This window comes from Dasypus novemcinctus, chromosome 15 (genome assembly GCF_030445035.2).
Source record: "Dasypus novemcinctus isolate mDasNov1 chromosome 15, mDasNov1.1.hap2, whole genome shotgun sequence".
Taxonomy (NCBI): Eukaryota; Metazoa; Chordata; class Mammalia; order Cingulata; family Dasypodidae; genus Dasypus; species Dasypus novemcinctus.
Window position 1 is genome coordinate 108,043,001 of NC_080687.1, and position 24,212 is coordinate 108,067,212.

Genomic DNA, 24,212 nt, shown 5'->3' on the forward strand with positions numbered 1-24,212 from the left:
GCACACCGGGGGCCCCGCGGCGCCTCAGCCGGCCGCAGCACTAGGTCAACGGTCAGACACGAACGAGGCCTCGGGGGGCGGGGCCTCGGGGGGCGGGGCCTCGGGGGCGGGGCCTCGGGGGGCGGGGCCTCGGGGCGGGTTGAACGCCCAGGGGCGGGGTGAGCGGTGGGGATGCGGCTGCGCGGCCAGCAGCAGGGCTGAGCGCCGGCCACGCCCTTGCCAGGAGCCCCGCCCCCGCCGCGGCCCGAGGCGGACCCGCGCGCACTCGGGGCTCCTGCGCGCTCCCGTCCCACTAGACTTCGGGGCCCCTACCTGCGTCCTCCGGGAGGAGGGTCTCCGCACCCCCGAGATCCGGCTAGCGACTGGCAGCCACGCAGGTCCCCCTGGCCAGGAGTGGGGACGCCTCCCGGGAAGAGCTGCCGGCGCCCCCTATTGTGAGGTAAATATTCTTCTACATCAAAGAAGACTGAAGCTCAGGGTGCAGCGCAATAAAGGGCAGCAGGGGGTGCGTTGGGTGGGGGGGAACAGGGAGTCTCATTGTAAACAGATGGTTACTGGCTCCTTTTCAACTAAAGGTCATGATTCTAGGACCCAAGATGATAAAAATAGTTAAAATGAACAGAATTATTGTAGTTTCCCAAGATACACAGGATTTTAAAGTGGAAACTCTTCAAGGGAAATTAAGACCTATGAAATGCTATGATTATAAGTGAATCAACACTTGGAATATTTTAGAGCAATACTTGGGACAAGCTGTCAGTAACTCATCTTTCAGGACTTGTGTAATCACTCTAAACAGATTATTCCTGTAATGTCAAAAAACTATCATATAAATGGAAACTTGAAAAAAAGTTTTACTTGCCTTTTTTTTTAAGCTACCTTGAGCACAAAAAATGTTACATTAAAAAAATGAGGTTCCCACGCCCCCATCCCCCACTATACTATGCAAATAAAGAGAGACAAAACGGTGATTAATGGCTGGCAGGGGTTGAGGGGAGTGGGGAAGGCGGAAGAACTCCCTTTGGATCTATGAGGTTTCCTTCGGAGTGGATAAAAATGTTCTGAAATTAGATAAATTTGATGCACAACATAGTGAATGTGCTAAATGCCAGAGAATGTACTGTTAAAATTGTTAATTTTATGTTATGTCACTTTCACCTAACAAAAAAATATAATGTGAAGTGGAGGAAAAAGAAACTCTCAATCATAATGCTCTTTGGTGCTTGAAAGGAACACTTTCTTTCTACTATCTCTCTCACCTGCACCGTTCTGAGTTGTCACCTGCTGATGGTAGAGTTCCATGCCATCCAAAAGGAGAAGGTGTGCCTACATTGGAAAGGAGCCACAAAAATCCTGACTGGTTCCTGTTCAAGGAATAGGTTTCTCTAGTTCTAAAAATGGCTAAAGGCTAGGGTATTAAGTTAAACAAGAATCATCAACACAGACACACTCAAGAGTGAATTAGGAGGAAAAAGGAATTTTGCAATTGAGCAAGTCTCTTGCTAGTCTTCATCACTGGAATAAATTAAAGCATTTTTCTTTTCTGCTCTAGTCCAGAACCTGATCAGAGGGTTTTCTCCTAGCTCACTTAAGCTTCCCCTGTTCTACTAGTGCCTTTGCAGGGTCCTCTCTGACCACATGAACCTTCGCTGCCATTCTTTATGTCCCATTTCTCCCTCCTCCCTCCAGTTCCTCCTCCCCCTGGTCCCCTCCTCCTCCTGCCTCTTCTCTCTCTTCTCTCAGGCTTTTCTAAACCACAACAGGCAGTGGCCTCTTTCCATTGTCATAGAACCCTCAAATCCCAAAGAACTGCAGAATCGCTCATCAAAGTTTGCAAGTTTTTTCTTTTACTTGTGTAGAGGACATGATCTTTTTTGGTTACTGTTAGCATGGAGTATCTTTTTCAAAGATTTCACTTTCAGGCAGTTTTTATCCCTGGATCTAAGGTGAGTCTCTTGTAGGCAGCACATGGATGGCTCATGTTTTGCCATCCATTCTGTCAGCCTTTATCTTTTTTTAAAAGATTTATTTATTTCTTTTTTATTTCTATCCCCTTCCCCCTCCATTTCTGCTCTAGGTGTCCATTTGCTGTGTGTTCTTCTGTGTCTGCTTGCATTATCTGGCAGCAGTGGAAAACTGTCTCTTTTTTTGTTGTGTCATCTTGCTGTGTCAGCTCTCTGTGTGCAGTGCCACTCCTGGGCGAGCTGCACTTTTTTTCATATGGGGCGGCTCTCCTTGTGGGGCGCTCTCCTTACACGTGGGGCACTGCTATGCAGGGGCACCCATGCATGGCAGGGCACTCCTTGAGTGCAGCAACAATGCATGTGGGCCAGCTTACCGCACAGGTCAGGAGGCCCTGGGGATTGAACCCTGGACCCTCCATGTGGTAGACAGATGCTCTAGCAGTTGAGCCGTGTCTGCTTCCCAGCCTATACCTTTTGATGGGGGAGTTTAATCCATTCATATTCAATGATATTACGGTAAATGCATTATTTACTTCTATCATTTTCTTCTTTGGTTTTCATATGTCATGTCTTATTTCTGTCTGTATTTTTGCTCTCTTGGTTATCCTTTCTGCTATTCTTTCTTCTATAATCTCTTCCAAGCCTCTGTCTCCTGTCTTTTTCTGTCAGGTGGTAAAGCTTCCTTTAATATTTCCTACAAAGTCGAATCATTGTTATGAATTCTCCTAATTTCTGTTTTCTTTGCATTTTAAACGCACCTTCATATTTGAAGGCCAGTTTTGCTGGATAAAGATTTCTTAGCTGGCAGTTTTTCTCTTTTAATAACCTAATTATATCATGCCATTGTCTTCTCCAAGTTCTGATGAGAAATCCCCAATAACTCTTTCTGGGCATCCATTGTATGTGATAGTTTGCTTCTCCATGGCTGCTGTCAGAATTTTCTCTTTATCTTTGACATTTGGCAGTTGGAGAAGTCCTGTTAGACCTACTATGAATCTGAATAGACCTATTGGAGTAGGTCTATTCACATTTATTCTGATTGGGGTACACTGTGCTTCCTGGACATGCAAGGTCATTACTTTCATGAGGGTTGGGAAATTTTCAGCTCTTATTACCTCAGATACTCTTTCTGCCCCTTTTCCCTTCTCTTCCCCTTCTGGAACTGACATGACATGCATGTGGTTGTGTTTTCTGTTATCATTCAACTCCCTGAGACCTAGCTCAAATTTTCACATTCTTTTCTCTTTGTTCTTTTCTCTCTTCCATTTCTGCTGTTCTGTCTTCTGCATCACTTATGGTTTCTTCTGTCATTTCAAACTTGCTGTTGTATGCCTCTAATGTTTTGTTGTTGTTGTTTTGTTTGTTTCCTCTTTAGGAGGTACTGGCAATTGAACCCAGGACCTTGTGAATTATAAGCAGATGCCCAACCACTGAGCTACATCTGCTCCACAGTGAGAGTTCATTTTTTCATTTGTTTGTTTTTAGAAGGTGCCAGGGATCAAACCTGAGACCTCGTACATGGGAAGTAGATCCTCAACCACATGAGCTACAACTGCTGCCCTCTAATTTGTTTTTTATCCCACTATTGTGTCTTTCATTCCCATGAGTTCTGTTACTTTTCTATTCAGGCTTCCAATTTCTTCTTTGTGCTCACTTGGTGTCTTCTTGATATCTTTTATCTTTTTATCCATATCATCTTTCAATGCATTAATTTGATTTTGGAAATTTGTGTGCCTCTCCTTGGTTAGTTGTCTGAAATCCTGTGTATCTTCTGGGGACTTTGATAGATTCCTTTTCTTGGGTCATTTCTTCTCTTTTCTCCGAATGACTTCTAATTTTTTCCTGATGTCTAGGCATCTGATTTGGATGGTGAGTTTACTCAGACGCTCACTTTCCTTTCATAGGGATTTAGTGGCAGGAGGCTGTGTGTTACTGGTGTCATTGATTCCTGGTTAAATTGTTATGGGTCTTTAGGATTGTCCCTGTTAGTTGCTCAGATCTGGGCCCTGAACAGAGTAATGTGTTGCAGACCTGCTTCCTAGGGCCTCGGGGAGGGAGACTGTAAAGAACAGAAAATGCCTCTCTGGCTTATTTACTGTGTTCCCCACATGCTTTTCCTTGGTCCACCAGCAGATGGCACTCCTTGTCAGCCCTTCAGTTCAAAGCCTGGTCTGAGTGTGTTTGTATCCACCAGACCAGATCACTGGAATAGAGGATCCTGCCTGGAGGCTAAGAGCCTCCTAATTCAAACCGTCTGTCCTGGTCAATAGAGAGGGCAATTGAGAGGGTCAGCTCTCCTTAGTCCTGGATCTCTTTAGTCCCCTGCTAGCTCCCAGGAAAACAATAGCAGGGCCCTCCCCAGCCTGCAGGAGCTCAAGGGCACAGCAGACCAAAGGTGTCAGGCAAAAGCAGCCAGCCTTAGGCTGTGTTGCTCTTTCCTCACTTCCGGGAGGTGGGTCCCCCTTTGTAGCCAGTGGCCCTGAGGCCTGAGAATTCAAAGTGTCTAAATGGTGGGGTGGATCCTGGCAGCTGCAGCATGTACTCACAGTTTTGCCACCATGGTTCTTTTCCATTGCCCCTCTCTCTGCTGGGTGGTGTCCAGCCTTCCCCGCGGGTCCTGAACCCTAGAAGTTTCTTTCCAGGCCATTGCTGCCTGTCCTCTAGCTATTTTTCTGGAAGAGAAGAGAGTCCTCTATCTTGCTAGTCTGCCATCTTCCCAGAAGTATCATTGTAAAGTAATGGAAGCCATTTGAGTTCACAAGATTTCAACAAAGATAACAGTAATGACTATGTATTCAGACTATTTGTACCCCATCTTTCCATAATGGTTTTTTAGTATACACACAAATACATATTTATAGAAATAATTATGAAATTCTCTTGAAACTTAAGCACTAAAGAAGTTAAAGCCATAAAGGAGGCAAAAGTAAGCATTCTCACAAAGAGCGTTAATACAAATTGTATCAAATTTGACTGAATTTCTTAGTGTTCAGAGCAAAGTGAGAATTGTGGACATTTGAAATACTGGTTTCCAAAGTGATTTTTCACTTAATGATTTTTTGTTTGCTCTCTGGGTCCCATTGGAAAGGAGAGTGGTCAGAGGGTATCATTGGTGTTGGGGATTGCATAATGTCCCCCACAAAAGGTATGTTCAGCTTCCAACCCCTGGTCTGTGGGTGTGAACACTTTTGTAAATAGGACCTTTGACTATATGGGCCTTAATCCAGTGTGGCTGAAGTCCTTATAAGCAAAGCAAATGGATGTGGAAAGGAAGCTCTGGGAGCAGCCTAAAGCTGGAAGGCAAGGGAGCCCAGAAGAGAAAGGAGAAGATGCAGCCACACGCATCAGCACAAGACAGAAAAGCCAAGGAGCACCAAGATTGCTGGTGAGATAGAAGCACTGACTCTGGGAGGAAGCATGCCTTCTAGCCTCTGAAACCTTGAGTCTGTAAATCCCTGCTGGTAAGCCAACCCATTACATGGAATCCATTAAAGCAGCTAGGAAATTAGTGCAGGAGTCATGGAGGAAACAGAGTACACAGTTCTCACCCTCAGCCCCTTCCATCAGGGCAGCCCTGCTCTTCTCATTTGTGTTCAATAGTCTCTCAGGCTACAAAGCAATTACATATTTGTTTTTCACAGAGAAGAAAACATTCCATTTTAAGAAAAAGTTTTCCTGATGCAAGAATGCTGAAACTGGTAGCTTTTACAGGGATAATTAAATAAGAGAACTGTTATTAGAGACAATGAATAAAAACGAACAATAATAAAAAAGATAATTTTTTTTTTAGCAAATAAGAACCCTTTCTTGGTAAATAAAAAACAAAACTATAATTATGAAGTATCACTTGATAAAGACATTGAGGCAGGAGGTTAAGCTCTGGCCCAGGTATGTAATATTTTAGTGGTCAGTGGAAAATGAAGAAGCCAATATATATGACTTATGTCAGGGATTCTGCACCTTTCAATTATTGAATTCATTACAGTCTCTCAACAGAAAGGTTCGATCTTCATCGTACATGAAAATCTTGTAGGAAACATATTTAAAATACTATTTTCTATACCTTATACCCAGATATTTTTATCTGTGATTTGGTGTGGAGAACCAGAAATCTGCATTTTATTAAAATATATTAGATTTCTTGATTAGGTACATGAACATAATGAAAAAATCTATCTGGGATAATCTCACGATCACTTCTGTCCCATCAGCCTAGTTTACTCTGTCACTCTTTCAAATTATTATTATTATGAATTTCTTAACTCTATCTAGAAAGTTTGTCCCAAGGTAACAATTCATTTTCATCACAACCCTTTTTTCCTGCTATTATATGTATTGGATGTTTTGAATTGTACCACACTGATTGCCTTCCTTTTCCCATATGGATATATTGTCATTTCCTTTTCCTGTGTTTTCCATGGGGTTAAAATGCAACATCCAGAATATATAAAATCATATTTCATTTGATACCAACTTACCTTTCATGATATGTACATATACTTTACCTACACCTCTACAGAGAGGGAGATTTCATAACAATAAAAGGATCAACCTAAGGGAAAGATATGACACCTGTAACTATATGCTCATTTAACACCTAAGATTCGATTTAATACCTAAAGTTAAAAAAAAAACAACATTGACATCTATCTGAGGGATATCCCTGTCAAGGAGGAGGGGGAAAGCTTGCTGTCGATTGATCTGCCAAACTCAGGTCCTTACACTATGCTCCAAAATTCAGAGCACTTATCCTGACTGCTTTAATCATATGTTTACAAAGTTTGGCTCCCCAGGAGTGTATTCTCCCCCTGAATGTAAAGCATATACTAGTTGATTTCCAGTGATTGTTTTGGAGTTTATGAACAAATGAATGACTGAATGAAAGGATGGCTCACCAGGCAGAGGTGAAGAAATAGGAGAGTAGAGCATATTGTTGGAGCTTTAGCTTTTCCCAAGTGCTTTCAGTAACTTTTCCCAAACTGAATGCCTTCAGGTGTTAGTAGCTATTCAGTGAAAAACAGGAGTTCAGCACTCAGACTGTATCTTCTCTGTTCCTTATTTGGGTATCCCCAATGCCCATTACTGTGTTGATTTTTTTAAAATATACTTTTAAATTTTAAAAAAGGTACTTAGACCACATAAATGTTACAAAAAAACATAGAGGGGATTCTGATATGTCCCACTCCCAACCCTTTCCACATTTTCCCACATTAACAACATCCTCCATTAGTGTGGTATATTTATTACAATTGATGAACACATTTTGGAGCATTGCCACTAAAGTATATTATAGTTTACATTATAGTTTACACTCCCTGCCCATCACTGTGTTTAAGTCCATTTCCCCATGTTCACAAACTTATTAGACCAGAATTTTATTAATATCTGGAACAAGTGCTCCTTGGAACACTTTAGAATATGCTGACCTTTAGTGTAAGAGAATTCTGTTGGGTGGTTCACAGATGAGTCATAGAGGTGGATCATGGCCAGTTTGGAGATTTCTGTTCTAAAATGCTGGAAGGATTTGAATTTTATTATGCAAACCATATAAATAATTGAATGGTTTTAGATAAGAAATATTTTGCATTTTATCATGTCCTAGCTGCAGTGTAGAAGATAAGTTTGAAGGAGGCTGGACCGGAAGTGGAGAAAATATGTGGAAGCTTGTGACAATAATCCCGGCTATCAGTGATGAAATACTGGACTAAGTCTACCATGAGAAATGGGAAGGTGGGGTGGAATTGAGAAGATATATTTAGGAAGTAGTATTGACACAATTTCAGACTAATTGTATTTCAGAATTATAGAGTGGGAAATATAAAGGAAATCATCTGGTTTCTGGCTTAGAGAATTGGGCATGGGGTGGTGACATTCATACTGAAAAAGAAAATGGAGTAGAACTGTGGGGTAACAGCCTTAGTTTGAGGGATTTATGAAAGACAAGTGAGAAATTCACATGTGGGGCTCAGGAGAGAGATCTGGGCTAGATATGAAAAGTTAAGGGTCCTTGGCATCCTGCTTGAAACAATAGGTTTGGATGTGGTCACTGAAATAGACTAGGGTGAATGAGAAGAAAAGTGAGAAGAAGACTGAACCTTGTGGAGCATCAACATGTAAACAGTTAACAGAGGAAGAGGACACTGAGATGTATGAAAGAAAATTAGCAGGGAGCCCCAAGCCCAAGCCTGCTGAAGCCAAGATAGCAGAAGGGGAAGACATAATCAAATCTGTAAAACTGCTGAAAAATCAGGAAGGAAAGTTCAAGCATGATAAAGAAAGTGGCCTTTGCATGTGAGAATGTGAATGTAATTGGAATACCCATAGGAGAGTTGTTCCACTGGAGTGGTTGGCTAGGCTTCAGCAAGTTCAGACACACCGAGGGCTGAAATAGAGATGTCCCTCTGGAGAGGGGCTGCATGGGACTGTTTCTAAGGAGCTTAGCTCTGAAAGGAGAGCCAGAGGAGGCTGTATTGGGGTCCTCAGGGAAGCTGTCCTGATGTCACAGGGAAGACTGTCATTGGGCTGTCATGGGGGAGACCAGCAAGGCTCTATGCAACAGGGCTCTCTTGCTTTGCTCTTTGTATAAATAGAAAGTGCATTAATGAAAGGGATGTGGCTGATGTCAGGCAAAGGAGACCAGCCCCTGTGCTCTGGCCTCTCTGAGCCCCACCTGGACCTACAGCAAGCCCAGAGGATCAAGCGGTGCCCTGACCTCACCCCTCCCCTGCACGGGGCATGTCAGGGCACAATGGTGGGCGCCATGCCAATAGAGGGCTCCTGTACCCACAGCCTGGTGGGCTCATTCTCCTAAGTGTTTCTTTCTGCCCTTGGGAAGCAGGATCCTGCCGCAGGCATCACAGGAAGCCTCCCCCCCCATGGGTTCCCCTTTCCTCAAGGCAAGCAGGGGCACTGGACTTCTGCAGCGTCTCACCAAATTGACCTGCATGACAGTCAGAGGATCTTGGGAGAAATCTGTTGGGACTGGCAGTTTCTGAAAATTTCATGGATTTTCTGTGGAGACATTGGTCCCCTTCTAATCCAAGTCTTCCCGGATGGGGGTCTCTCCTGAGGTGACTGGTGAGCGAGTCTCCTTCCCCATGTGGCCCTGCCCTCTCAGCATTTGCTTCCCGGGCCTGCTGTCAGAAGGGAGCCTCCAGGGAGCATCCTTCTTACACGTGAATTGGCCGCCTCTTATTTTATTAAACCGCATGGAAAGTAAAAGTGTTGGAGGGATGTGGCAATACAAAATGGTGTATCCACCATGGATGACAGAGTGATGGCTCCTCTGAAAGCAAAACATAGAATTATCAAATGATCTGGCAACTGGACTACTAGATATATACCCCAAAGAATTGAAAGCAGCATCTCAAAAAGATATTTGAACACCGATGTTCATAGCAGCACTATTCACAATTGCCAAATGATGGAAGCAACACAAGTTTCCCCCAATGGATGGATAAATAAAATGTATAACAGAATAGACATACAATGAAATATTATTCAGCTGTACAAAGGAATGAATTCATGATACGTGTGACAATATGGATGAACTTGGAAGACGTCCTATTGAGTGAAATAAACCAGACACAAAGGACAAGTATTGTCGTCTCACTTTTTTGAAATATATAGAATAAATAATCTCATAGCATCAGAATGTAGAGTATTCATTCCTGCGGTGTGTATACAGAATGAGAAGAAGCAAAGACTTAAAATCGACAGCATTCCTATTTGGAATGAGGGAAACATTTTGGCAAGGTGTGGTGCTCCATCAAGGTGACGGACCCTCATTAATAAAAACAACCCCTACCAAGTTCATCTAACTTCTAGTACTATAACTAAAGTACAGGATGTTGAACTATGGATCCACATTTCTCAACTAAGAAAGGCCCAGCCAGAGTCCTGAAATTGTTCTAACTCTGGAAACTTGAAGTAACTCAAAACAGTTGCCGCAGTGTTTTTTTTTTCTTCTTTATCTTGCAATAATGTAAGAGACAAGATGGCAAGAATATTTCTGTTTGTTCAACTGTCTATTTACCTCTCTAGCAGCTGGGCCAGGGCCTAGCTCATTTTGTGATGCTGAGATTTGAGAGTAACTACTTCATATCATCTCTTTTCCCCACTGCAATTCAGATCTTAAAGGAAGACAAAATGACAGTTCAGCAGATATCTGAATTTTTTAATTTGACAGGTTTTGGAGCACCTAGTTTTGTTGTGTGCAAAGAGGCCCTTAACATCGTACCCCATCAACAAGCAGGCGTGACCTTGTCATGCATTATGTAACCCTAACTGAGCAGCCTCTTTCTCTGAACAATATGAATTTGTGATGCATCCATGTCCTTCTGTGGCAGGATAACACTTTCCTTTTTACTGCTGAGTAACTATATGGGTGTAGTTGTACCACAGTTTGGTTATCCATTCACCTAGTGAAGGACATCTTGGTTTCTCCAACTTGTAGTTATTATAACTAAAAGTTGCTATAAATATATCAATGCTGGATTTTTGTGTGTGTGGACATTAGTTGTCAAACAAACTTGAGTACAGGCCTAGGAGTGTGATTAATGAGTCACATGCTGAGATAAGTTGACCTTAGTAATCATGCTAAAATGTCTTCCAAAGTGGCTGTACCATTTGCATTCCCTCCAGCAAGGAATGCGAGTTCCTGTTGTCCCACATCATTGCTAGCAGTTGGATTGCCTGTTCTTTGGCTGTTAGCCATTCCAGTGGGTGGGTAGTATCTCTCATTGTTGTTTTAAGTTACTTTTCAATAATGACAAATGATAAGTGTCTTTATGTGTGCTTATTTGTCAATTGTATACCTAATTTAGTGAGGGGTCTGTTCAGCCATTTTCCAATTTCTTAGTTGTGTGGTTTGTTTTCTTTTTATTGAGCTCTGTAGGGCTTTTGTATATTTTGGTACAAAATATATGTATCTTACAAAACTTACTCCCAGTGCAGGATTGAGGTCTTTCATTCAATTAGCAGTGTCTTCTACAAAGTAGAACTTTTAACTTTTCAAATGAAGTCCCATTACCATTTTTTCTTTTCATGACTCTTTAGATGTTGCATTTAAAAACTCATCAGCAAGCACGAGGTCATTCTTCTGTTGGAAACTCACTTTTTTTAAAAAATCATTTTGCTTCTTAAACATTCACATATAAACTATTTTAGGAGAATTTGTGTGTAAGCTGTAAAGTTTATGTCTTTATTTATTTTCATATGGCCATCCAGTTGTTCCATTTCCATATTTTGAAAGGATTATGTTCACTTGAACGTATTTTAATGGATCTACATATGAACTCTCTTTTTTCCCCATTTTTCTGTGTACCAACATCAAACTCTATCAATTATTGTAGATTTATAATAAGGATTGGAACCAGGCAGTATGGGCTGCTCAGTTTTGTCCTTCTTAAGCATTTTGCATGCTCTTCTAGGAGTAGAAAAGGTTCATAAATATATACAAAATATCTTTCTATGATTTTATATAAGACCTTAAAAATATTGACTCTACCTACCATGAAACAGGAATATGTCTCCATTTATTTAACTTTTTACTACTTGCAAGTTTTTAATAGGTTATGAGAGAGAAATACGTACTTATTTTCTTAGGTTTGAGCAAAGGAATTTATTATGTGTTTTTACAACTATAAAAGCATTTGTTTTTTATTTTGTTGTTCACTGCAGGGGAGGAGAAATCAATTGATTTTTGTATACTTACCTTGTACTTTGCTTCTTGTTATCTCCATGCAGTCTCATCAAGGCACTGGATAGTTAGCTCCATTTCCTTCTTCCAAATTTATAGCAGTGAATAATATAAAATTTTAATTTCTGTGATTCTGTTGGTAGCCTGAAGGGGGCGCGTGTGCACAGCTGAACAGTGAGCTCAAGCAGTTCCTCTCCTGCACCCTGGCTGCCAGGAGAGGTGCCTGAGGACCTTTTTTTTTTTAATTATCTTATTTTAAAGTTAAGAGACCACACAAAACATTACATTAAAAAACATAAGAGGTTCCCATATACCCTACTCCTCACTCCCCGACCCCATCAATGTTTTAATTGTTTTTTTGAAGATACTTAGATGATAAAAAAGTTATGTTCAAAAAGTATGAGGTTCCCCTGTACCCATCGCCCCTCACCCCACTCCTCCCACCCGACAACCTCTTTCATCAAGTGACACCCTCATTGCATTTGGTGAATACAGTTTGGAGCACTGCTGCCCCACGTGGATAATGGTTTACACTGTAGTTTACACTCTCCCCAGTCCATTCAGTGGGTTATGGCAGGACATACAATGTCCGGCATCTGTCCCTGCAATGCCATTTAGGACAACTGAGCCATCATTTTGACCCGACTGAACCTCAGGCCCAGTGGAGAAGGCCTCCCTGTGGCCCTGAGGCCTGGTTGCCCTGTCCCATGTGGACAAGCGCTTCATTCTGCAGGACTGTCCTGGGAAGCTCCGGGGGCCATGGGACAACTCTTGCCCTGTCTGTAGCGAGTCAGAAGCTTCATCCATAAGTTCTCATTCAGGTTAATTCCTAAAATGGCTTCCCAGGTCCCCCTCCTTGAATGTGTCTCATCAATGGTTTGTAGTTTTCAGGTAACAAATCTTGTACCTCCTTGGTTAAATTTCTTCCTAAGTATTTTATTCTTTCTGATGCTCCTGTAAAAGAAATTGCATTATAACTTTCTTTTCAGATTGTTTGCTTCTATGTTATAGAAATACAACAGACTTTTGTGCAACTTTCTGGCATTATTAGCTGTAAGAGTATTTGTGAGTCCTAGAGGGATTTTTATATATAAACCCTGTCCTTTCTAAACAGAGATAGTTTTGTTCTTCCTTTCCAATGTGGATGCCTTTACCTCCTTTTTCTTGCCTGATGCTCTGGCTAGGACATCCTGGACAGTGAGGAATAGCAGGGGCAAAAGCAGCATCATGGATTGGGCCTTGATGTTATTGCCCAAACGCACAGCCTTTCACCATCGAGAATGACGCTAGTTATGCAGTCCTTGTTTTGCTGCCCTGTTTCTTTGTATTTCATTATGAAAAGGTATTGGATTGTGTCAAATGATTTATCTGCAGCAAATGGCATGGCCACAGTATTCTTTTTCTAAATTTTCCTTCCGCCTCCCCCAGCCCTGCTGTTTTTGCTGTCTGTGTCCCTTTGCCGTGTGATGTTCTGTGCTTATTTCTCTTTTTGTCTTCTCTTTTTTCTCCTCTAGGATTCCCATCCTGGGGACCTCTGCTGTGGAGAGAGGTTCCCTGTGACATGCATGACCTCAGTTCCTGGTTTCTGTTGTGTCTTGCCTTGTCTCTCCCCTTGTTTCTCTTTTGCTGTGTCATCATTTTGCTTCATGTCTTCCTTGCATAGGAATTGGCTTGCTGCCTGGGGACTTGATGCTCCACACGGGCACTCAGCTCAGCGCGTGGATACTTGGCTCACCGCGTGGACACTGGCTCGCTGCACAGGCATGCATTTTTCCTTTGACCTGGAGGCCCCAGGGATGGAACCCAGGCCCTCCCATATGGCAGGTAGAAGCTCAATCACTTGAGCTACATCCACTTCCCCACAGTATTCATTTCTTGTTGAATTCATGTTGCTTGTTACTTTGTATCTTAATAACATTTTATTTTTAAAAATATTTTATTAGAGAAGTTTAAGGTTTTCAGGAAAATCACACTGAATTACAGAGTTCCATATAACCTTCTCACAGGCAGTTTTCTGTATTATTCTTTGCTTTAATGCTGTGTTTTTGTTATAACTGATGGAACAATATTACTAGAACTATAGTGTTACATGTAGTCCATGGTTTGCTTTAGGGTTCTCTTTGTGTTGTGCAGTTCTATGTTTGAAATTTTTATTGTGGAAAGATACATACAACCTAATATTTCCCATTTATTTTTTTTTCAAATATACAATTCAGTGATGTTCCTTTGCATGCGCTGTATTGTCACTGTCATCCCCTACCAGATTTTCCTGTCACCCCATAGAAACTGCACCCACTAGACCAGGACTCCAGTCCCTGCACCCCCAGTCAAATGCCAGTTCACAGGAGCAGTGGTGCCCATGAAAGGAGGCCCCGCTGGAGCCGTGAAGGTGCCCAAGTGTCTGCCCTGGGTCCACCCAACCAGGGCAACATTCGGAGTCGGGGGTCAGGATCCAGGAGGAGGCAGCCTAAGGACTCCTCACTCCAGAGGGAGCTGAGCGTGCACAGTCCTGCCCCCACAGCCCACGTGCCAGCGATCAGGCTTCCCCGGTCCTGTCCCTCCCCGTGGGAAGTCTCGTTCGTTGTACATTTCCCCCACGTGGTGCTGATGGGCTCCAGAGCCCACCATGAAGACTGCGGTTTCCTAAGCGGAGGTGAAAAGAAATCTCAGCATGAGAAGCAGGCAGATTCCCTCTTTCTCCAAACAGAAAGAAGGCACTGCCGTGCGTCAGGACGCGGTCCTTGAACATGGGGTTTTAGAGACACCCACTGTTCAGAGGTGGTTGCTGTGCCCGGTGAACGCCCTCACCCCTCACCCGGGGGTTCTGATGGGCTGTCTTGCTCCTCGCCCAGTTTGATGGTAGTGAAATGCACCTCGCTCTGCTGCAGGGGACTCGTGTGTGTCCTTCAGCACCAGAGAAGGACAGATGGCCCTTGAACTTGCCACACATTAAAAAACTGATGACCCTCAGACTTGATTGAAGGAGGAAAGAGTCTGTATCTCACTTTAATTAACACAGGAAATGAAGAACCAAACTGCAACTCCAGGCTGTCCTAGAAATAGAAATTTAGTGTAATATTCTGGTCAAGAACTTGCTGTTTAAAACACTCATCATGTCCCTATCCACGTGGTTAGTATTTCTTTGGACTTTTATACAGAAATCAGTTGCCCTCCCACTTCTCCCCCAAATCCTCCATCCCCACTAGTTCCTGTCTTCTCTCCTAAATCCCAGGAAGCAGTGTCCTTGGTGCTTGCAGGGCCTGAGCTTACCGATAGGTCCGTGCTGGGCCCTGCTCCCTCACTGGAAGAGGGTCTCCCTCTCGTCTCTCCAGGGAGGGCTTGGTTTAGAGGGGGCCAACCTCCCTCAGTCTTGAGCTCTTGAGCAGCTGCTGGAGCTGCCTCTGAAATCTGAGGTACCCTCAACCCAGAAGCTGCCCCTGGAGCTGGAGCTGGCGGCAGCGGTGGTGCTGCAGGGAAGTCCAGCTCCAGGTCTGGCTGTAGGTCTGGCTCTGGACCTGGTGCTGGAGCTGGAAGAGGAGAAACGTTCACCCCCATGATGGCCATCCCTCTGCCTTTCAAAGCACAGAACACCCCACAGCCTTGAGCAGCCCAAACACCCCCAGGGACCGCCCCAGGCTGCAGCCCCTGGAGGCATGGTCTGAGCTCCCTCTCTCTTAGCTCCTGGACAACAGCAGCTTCCGAGGCTCTTCCTGGGTCCTGCCCCCCAGTCTCCCCATCCCCTGCCCAGCTCCTCGTGCTGTGTTATTCTGACAACCGTGTGTGGGTGTCCTCGCCCACTGATGATAATCTCCCGATGGGGGGGAGAAAGCCTTGCTCAGCCCTAGTGCAGCTGAGTTCCCTGCCTGGACTGGTGAGTGGGCCGCTCCCCACACCTCCCTTTTGGGACCATGATCGTGGGGTGGAGAGGACTGGGTGGGCAAACAGAGCCAGGAATGGGCTGTGGGGGGATGGGCTCTCAAAGGCTGGCCCTGAGACCCCTTTCTCCCCTTCTCCCCAGGGTGCCAGGGCCCCATCCAGAGCTCCCCTCCCCACCTGTCCTGCAGGGGCAAGGCCCAGAGCCCCACCCTGGAGGGAGGGATTTTCCCAGCCCTCCTGAGCACATCCCCCAGTGCACCCCGACTTCCTTTCATGCTGTCGTGGAGATTGCTGTGTACGAGGCCTTTGCATTTATAAGCTTACTGGTGGCTACTTGATTCTTTTAAGTTGCTATTGTAAGTGGATTTTTTTTTCTTGACTGGTACCTCAGATTGCACATTTTTATGTACAAAATCTACTGATTTTTATGTTTTGCTCTTCTATCCTGCCACTTTAGTAAACTTGTTTACAAGCTCTTAACAGCTTTGTTGCAGTTTATTTTTTTTGGCTTTGTACATGCAGTATCATGTCATCAGCAAATAGTGAAAGCTTTCTTTCTTTTCCAATTTGGATGACTTTTATTTCTTTTTCTTGGCTAAATGCTTGCAAATACTTCTAATAAAAATGTTAAATGGGAGCAGTGACAGTGGGTGTCCTAGTTTTGTTCCAATCTTAGAAGACAAGTCTTTTTCATTTCACCTTTGAGTATGATGTTAATTGTGGGTTTTTCATATACAGCCTTCATCATGTCTAAGAAGTTTCCTTCTATTCTTATAATTCCAAGTGTTTTTTATCCAAAAAGGCTGCTGTACCTTGTCAAATGCTTTTTCTGTGACAGTAGAGATGATCATGTAGCTTTTTCTATGGATCTGTTCTTTTTTTTTTTTTTAAAGATTTATTTATTTATTTAATTTCCCCCCTTCCCCTGGTTGTCTGTTCTTGGTGTCTATTTGCTGTGTCTTGTTTCTTTGTCCGCTTCTGTTGTCGTCAGTGGCACGGGAAGTGTGGGCGGCGCCATTCCTGGGCAGGCTGCTCTTTCTTTTCATGCTGGGCGGCTCTCCTCACGGGCGCACTCCTTGCGCGTGGGGCTCCCCCACGCGGGGGACACCCTTGTGTCGCACGGCCCTCCTTGCGTGCATCAGCGCTGCACATGGCCAGCTCCACACGGGTCAAGGAGGCCCGGGGTTTGAACCGCGGACCTCCCATATGGTAGACGGACGCCCTAACCACTGGGCCAAAGTCCGTTTCCCTGGATCTGTTCTTATGGTCTATTAATTTGATTAATTGTTTTATATTAAACCACCCTTGCATACTAGGGATAATTCGACTTGATCATGGGAAGTGGATGTGGCTCAAGTGATAGAGTTTCCACATACTATATGGGAGGACCTCAGGTAGATCCCTGGGGCCTCCTGGTGAAAAAGAAGAGAAAGCATGCTCTCATGGCAAGCCAGTGCCAGAGCAAGTGCCTGCGTGGTGAGCCAGTGCCCACACAAGTGTCCGCAGGCGTGCCCACGTGGTGAGCCAGTGCCCAGCACACGTGAGTCATGCAGCAAGATGATGATGGATCAAAAGAGAGACAAGGGGAGAGTCAAGGAGAAATGCAACACAAACCAGGAACTGAGGTGGTGTGATTGACAGGGAACCCCTCTACCCATCAGAGATCTCCAGGATAGAATCCTAGAGGAGAAAGACAAGAAGAGAAGACAACAGAGACAGGAAAACAAAACAAAACAAAACAAAACAAAAACAACAACAACAAAAAACTCCAGCAGGGTGAGAGGAGGGAACGGGAAAAATAAGTAAATAAATAAATCTTTTTAAAAATCCACTTAATCATGGTGTGTAGTTTGTTTGATGTGTTGTCAAATAGGATTATTAATGTCTTTTTGAGGATTTTAGTTCATTAGAGGGATTGATCTGTAGTTGTCTTCCCTTGTGGTGTCTTTATGTTGCTTTATCACCTAATAGGGTGATTTTGGCATCAAAGAATGAGCTAGGTAATGTTTTGGGAAGGGTTTAAGCAGAATAGGTTTTAGATTTTCCTGGAATGATGGTACAATTTACCCATGAAATCACTGGTGCTGGGCTTTTCTGATTTGGTGTGATTTTTTATGACTAATTCAGTTATGGCCTCTTCATTTCTTTTACTTATTCTTTCATTAGTGTAGGATGCTTGTGTGTTTCTAGAAATGTATCCATTTCATCTAAGTTATCCATCTTATTGGCATACAGGTTTTCAAAATATCCTCTTTAATGATCCTGTTTCATTGGTGGGTTCAGTGGTGGTAGTCCCTCTCTTGGTTTTTATTTTATTTATTTGCATCCCCTCTCATTTTTCTTTGGTTCATCTAGAAGATCAATTTTATTAATCTTCTAAAAGAACCAGCTATTGGCTAATTTTCCTAGTGGTTTTTTCTTTTTGCTATTAATTCTCAATTTCATTTTGTTCTGCTCTAATCTTTGTTATTTCCTACTTTCTTTTTTCTTTGGGATAATTTTGTGCTTTTTCTAGTTCATATAAATATTTTAAGACATAAATATGCAATTGGTTCATATAAAGGAAAACCTACCACTAAACAAGAATCCAGAAGCTTTAATGTGGACCAGTTCCCCGCGAAATAGCGACGTTGTCTGCCTGCGGTAGGACAGCACCTGTGCCTGGAACACTGTAGGACTCACGCACATCGTAACCCGAGGGGCTCTCGCTGCTTGCTGAGGCAGCTTGTGGTAGTTGTGCACAGCTGCAAGTGCTCATATTATTAATGATTTAAGACTGACAATCATATTGTGGCTACTTTTTAAAATTAGTTACTTGGGAAGCAGACTTGGCCCAGTGAATAGGGCATCCACCTACCAGATGGGAGGTCCACGGTTCAGACCCCGGGCCTCCTTGACCCGTGTGGAGCTGGCCAAGTACAGTGCTGATGCCTGCAAGGACTGCCCTGCCATGCAGGTGTTCCTTTGCATAGGGGAGCCCCACACACAAGGAGTGCACCCCATAAGGAGAGCCACCCAATGCAAAAGAAAGTGCAGCCTGCCCAGGAATGGTGCTGCACACTCGGAGAGCTGACACAGCAAGATGATGCAATGAAAAGAGACACAGATTCCCATGCCGCTGACAACAACAGAAGCAGACAAAAAGAACATGTAGTAAATGGACACAGAACAGACAACTGGAGAAGGGGGGGGAGGGGAGAGAAATAAATAAATAAAAATAAATCTAAAAAAATTAATTACTTGATTTTGAATGAATTCTTTCTTCTATCACATATCAATACCATTTTTTTTTACTTTATTAGAGAAAGTCTGTGTTTACAGACCAATCTTGCATGACATAGAGGATTCCCTTGTACCACCCTATTGTTAACAGCTTGCATGGATATGCAGCATTTGTTCTAGCTGAGGAAAACAGATTTGTAATTGTACTGTTAACTATAGCCCATGGTTTACCTTAAGCTTCACTTTCTGTGTAGTGCAGTTCCATGTTTGTTTTTTAAATTTGTTACCACCGATATAATCGAACAATTCCCCTTTAGCCACATTTAGATATATATACTTCAGTGCTTTTAATTATGACCACAAGGTAGTGCTCCCATCAGCACCATATCTTACCAAATGTTTCTACCATTCCAATTAGGAACTCTGTACATTTTTCATCTTGACTTCCCATTCCCTATCACTGCCCTGTCTGCTATTCTAGATTCTGACTCTGTAAGTTTGCTTGTTCTGATTATTTCATATCAGTGAGAACCTACAATATTTGTCCATTTGCATCTGGCTATTTCACTCAAGAAGATGTGTTCAAGTTTCATCCATGCGATTGCATGTGTCGGAACTTCATTTATTTTTACAACTTAAATCTATTCCATTGTAGGGAAGTGGATGTGGCTCAAGTGATTAGGCTCCCATCTACCATATGGGAGGTCCTGGGCTCAGTTCTCAGGGCCTCCTGGTGAAGGTGAGTTACCCTGTGTGGTGGAGCTGGCCAATGTGGAGATGACACAACAAGATGACACAACAACAACAATAACAACAACAGCAAAAAAAGGAGACACAGAGGAAAAGACAATGAGAGACAAAACCAGGAAGCTGGGGTGGCTCCAGAAATTGAATGTCTCTCTCCCACATCAGAGGTCCTGGGATTGGTTCCTGGTGCTTTCTAAAGAAAAGATGAGAAGAGAGGACAAGCTGAGAAGACAGATATAGCAGAATGTGTAACAAATGGACACAGAGTGCTGAGAGCAAGTGCAAGTGGTAAGGGGGGGTATAAAAATAATGATATTAAATCTTGAGAAAATATTTCATTGTGTGTATATATTTTGTTTATCCATCCATCAGTTGATGGGCACTTTTGGCAGTTGGGAATAATGTGTTATGAATAGCCGTGTGTAAATACCTCTTCGGGTCCATACTTTCAAATATTTTGGGTATTTCCTTAGTGAGTGCCATGACCCGCACAGTGCAGTCGTAGCTGAACAGGGTCTGCACAGTTGCGAGGAGGGGATGAGAGGGAGAAGAAATGAAAGACACAAAGTAGCAGGGACCAGGTGGACTGTGAGGAGATTGCAGGAGCTTACAGCGACCTCAGGCACCGAGTTCAATCAGGCATGCTATTTTATACCTTCAGTGACATGGGCACATTCACCAGTTCTCATGGGAAGCTCTTGTTTCTAGGTCACTACAAATACAACAGTTATTCTTCTTCTCAATAGCTCTCTGATAACTGTTCTCCTAGAATTCTTATCCACATGCAGCATATTTTGTTCAGCACATAATCTTGCCAGGGGCACCTCCTTCTTGGTCTACACCCTTCCTGTGAACTTTGGAGCCTGCTTTGCAGGGCTCCCCACAAGGGAGATTGAGGGGTCATATGGTAATTCAATACTTAACTTTATGAGGAACTGTCAAACTGACTCCCACAGTGGCTGAACCACTTTATTATCCCATCAGCAGTGGATGAGTATTCCTACTGCTCTGCAACTTCCCAATCACGGGTAATTTTGTTTTTAATAGCAGTCACTCTAATAGGTGTGAGATGATGTATGTCACTGTAGTTTTGATTTGCATTTCCCTGTATTTAATGATGTTGAGCATCTTTTTATGTGCATTGTAGCCATTTTTATATGTTCTTTAGAAAGATGTCAATTCTTTTCCCTGTTTTATAATTTTGTTGGTGTCTTTTGTCGTTAAGTCAAAGGTTTGTTTCATAAATTCTAAATATTAAAACTTTATCAAATATGTGTGTTGGAGAAAGATGGCATTCACAAGGACATGGAGACTGACCACAGGCAGAAAAAGAATTTATTGAGAAGCTCTCCCAATGGAGGGGTGTGAAGAAAGACTTCAGCCCCCCCACCAGCACGGTGAGGTCTGAAGAGAGACTTCAGCCACTCCTGGAAGGGGGGGACTTGAAGTTATACAGAACTTTCCTAGGTGAGGAGGTGATAGTGGGGGGTGGGGAGGGTGAGGGTCTGAGCGAGGTGCAGGGGCCAATAGGGGCCTTAGAGGTGAAAATTTTCCTGATAATGAGTAGGGAGGTCAGGGTCTCTTGGAATGCTGCAGGAGCACACGTTTCTTTTCATCTGTAGGGTTTTAAAGGGCTTCTTTGTTTCCCTCTGATATGTAAACACTGAAGGTTTCTGTCTCCCTCTGATATGCAGGTAGAGTAGTGAAGATCTCCATCTGCCTCTGACAGGCAGAGGTGAAGGTCTCTATGTCCCTCTACTCCTGTCTCTATGAGGTTCCTTTGTTTAACCTGTGGGGAAGTGCCCTCAGACATGGGGGAGGGGGTGCCTTTTCCCCAATGTGTGTCAGGGGAAACTGAGCTTGTTAGTATTACCTTGTTAATATTGCAAACCTCTAACAATGTGGTTTCCAAATTTACTTCCCCATTGTGTCAGTTGTCATTTCGTTTCCGTGAGCAAATCCTTTAAGGGCTGAAAATTTAAATTTTTATGAGACCCCATTTATTTGTTTTTTTTCCTTTGTTGCTTGTGCTTTACATGTAAAGTCTAAGAAACCATCGCTTAACACAAGGTCTTGGAGATACTTCTCTACATTTTCTTTCAGGAGTTTGATATATCTGAGTCTTACAATTAGGTCTTTCATCCATTTTGAGTTGAGTTTTGTATAAGGTGTGAGGTAGCAGTCATCCTATTTTTTTGCAAATGGAGATCCAATTTTCCCTGCCCCATCTGTTGAAGAAACTATTCTTTCATAATTGAGTCATTGAGTGCTCTTTGCCCTCTTGTCAAATAGGTTGGCCATAAATGGCAGGCTTTGTTTCTGACATCTCAATTTGAGTCTCTTGATCTGTATGTCAGTCTTTGGGAATACCATGCTCTTTTCTGCTTGTTGTTTTTTTAATAAATAAGTCAGTTTTATTGACACATATTAATAAAGCATATAATTCACTGAAAGTGTATAATCAGTGGTATTCGGTATAAGTGCATAGTTATTCATTCATCACCTCAATCATCATTAGAACATTGTCATTATTTCAATGATAGTAATAACACAGAAACACCAGATAAAGAAGAAAATTCTTCACCTCTCGATCTCTCTATGCTTCTTCTGCTGTACATAGCTGCTGTTTCTGGCCATTCTTGCACAATTCTTTATTAAGCAGTTTTACTGAGATATTCATATATGATATGATCTATCCAAACTATATATTCAATGACTTTTAGTATAATCAGAAGGTTGTGTATTCACCACCCCAAAAATTTTTAGAAGTGTTTCATTACTCCAAAAAGAAAAACTTCCCAATTTTAAAAGAAGGTTGTTGGTGTTGATTGGGATTGTTGATTCTATAAATTGCTCTGGGTACGACTGACATCTTAACAATATTTTGTCTTCTAATACATGACCACAGAATGTTTATTCATTTAGGTCTTCTTTGATTTCCTTTTAGCAATGTTTTGTATTTTTCTGTGTACAAGTCCTTTATTCCTTGGTTAAATTTATTCTTAGATATTTCCTCAGTGAGTAAAAGGTTTTCTGTTTGCATCTGTCCTGAGGAGGGGGCTTTGCCATGTGTTCTCTGAGAAGATTGTTCTTAGGGAGCACAAACATTTCACTTTCTGTGCTGTTCCCCTGGGGTTTATTCTTAGCTTTCTCATGGAATGTTTAAGCAAGACTTAAGCAACTTTCCAACCAAGGCATGCTGTAGTTTCTTTTCTGATTCAGGGCTGTTTTCATGTAAAATTCTGATAGCTTCAGAGAGAGTGGGCAAGCATATACAATTGGAACATGAATATACAAAAGGTCGGGATTTTCCAGTTAAGTTGGGGACAGGCTGAAGCCAGATGAGCCGTATTGAAGCCCAAGGAGAAAAGGACCGTGGGTGGCCCTGTTTACATGTTTTCATCCATTTTTAATGTGAAAAAATTCCTCCAACATTAATGTAGTGAAAAGTATTTAAAATTGAGAAGTATGTGGAATTTAAAATAAAACAATATTTGAAGTATGAAATTTTATATATAACCAATGCAGGATTTATTTTAATATTTATTTCTTGAATTTAGAAAAATGGACATTTCAAAAGCATTTTCTAATTTTACTATATGTTCATGTCATTTTCAATTGGCATAATTGCAGCATTTAACAGTGTCTTGTGAACCAGTAATGGTGTTAAATACGCTTTTATTTTTACTTCTAACACATATACATATAAGTTTTCGTTCATGTTACCTTCTGTGATTGTTAGGCTATGTGTCAACTCAGTCAGGTGTTTGCACCCAGTTGTTTGGTCAAGCAAGCACTGGGCTAACTGTAATACAAGGGCATTTATGGACTTCAGTCACCATTGACTTTACTGCAGTGGTAAGTCATAGCTAGCTGGTTATAATTACATCAATCAGGGAGACTGCCATCAGCAACGAGTGACACTTAAGTCAATCAGTTGAATGCCTTAAAGGGGGAGTGATTGCAGCATTGAGAGAGAATTTCCCAGCTTGCCTTTGGACAGCCAACCTCTCCCAGAACTCATCAAGAACCTTCACTGGACTTTCATTGCAGCCCCTGGTTGAGTCTGTCTGTGGAACCTGGACTTGTGCCTCCCCATGGCTGCACGAAAGACTCATAAAATCACATACTATTGACAGATATCTCTTGCTGATTCTGTTTCCCTAAAGAACCCTGACTAATACACTTTCCTAAAATGTCTTCCCCAGCTTCCCCTTCTTTCATATATTTCAGCAATGGTTTGCCATTATCAAGTTACAAATCTTCCACTTCCTTGGTTAAATTTCTTCCTAAATATTTTGTTCTTTTGATGCTGTTGTTAAATTAATGGCTTTTTAAAATTTCCTTTTCATGTTATTTGTTGCTGTGGTATAGATATACAAGAACTTTTGTGCAACTTTGCTGAAAATACTTATTAGCTGTAAAAGTATTTTTGTGATTCTAGAGCATTTTTTATTTATTAATCATATCATCTGCAAGTAGCAGTAGTTTCACTTCTTCCTTTCCTGTTTGGATGCCTATTCTATTTTTCTTGCCTAATTGCTGTAGTTGTTATATCCAGGACAATGATTAATAGCAGTAAGGCAAATATCTTTGGTTTGTTTCTTATTCCATTGGGAAACCTTTTAGTATTTCCCAATGACTAGAAAGCTAAATATGTATTCCTGATTTTGTTTGCTTATTTGTTTGTTTTTGAGCACAAA

At 42.4% G+C, this 24,212-nt stretch overlaps 1 protein-coding gene across 7 annotated transcripts in view; it reads left to right on the top strand.

Annotated features, from left to right (window-relative positions):
* The first annotated feature begins 210 nt into the window (after positions 1-210).
* The window catches only part of LOC101419144 (thrombospondin type-1 domain-containing protein 1-like), a 69,588-nt gene continuing 45,586 nt past the window's right edge, over positions 211-24,212 (top strand). For 3 of the 7 annotated variants that reach the window (XM_058276821.2, XM_058276818.2, XM_058276823.2), the window contains exon 1: positions 212-439. The gene's annotated coding sequence lies outside the window, so the exon portion shown is untranslated. Of the gene's footprint in view, positions 440-13,327; positions 13,489-24,212 lie in introns of all 7 variants that reach the window. The other 4 variants (XM_058276820.2, XM_071208340.1, XM_058276819.2 and 1 more) reach the window with 3 other exon arrangements.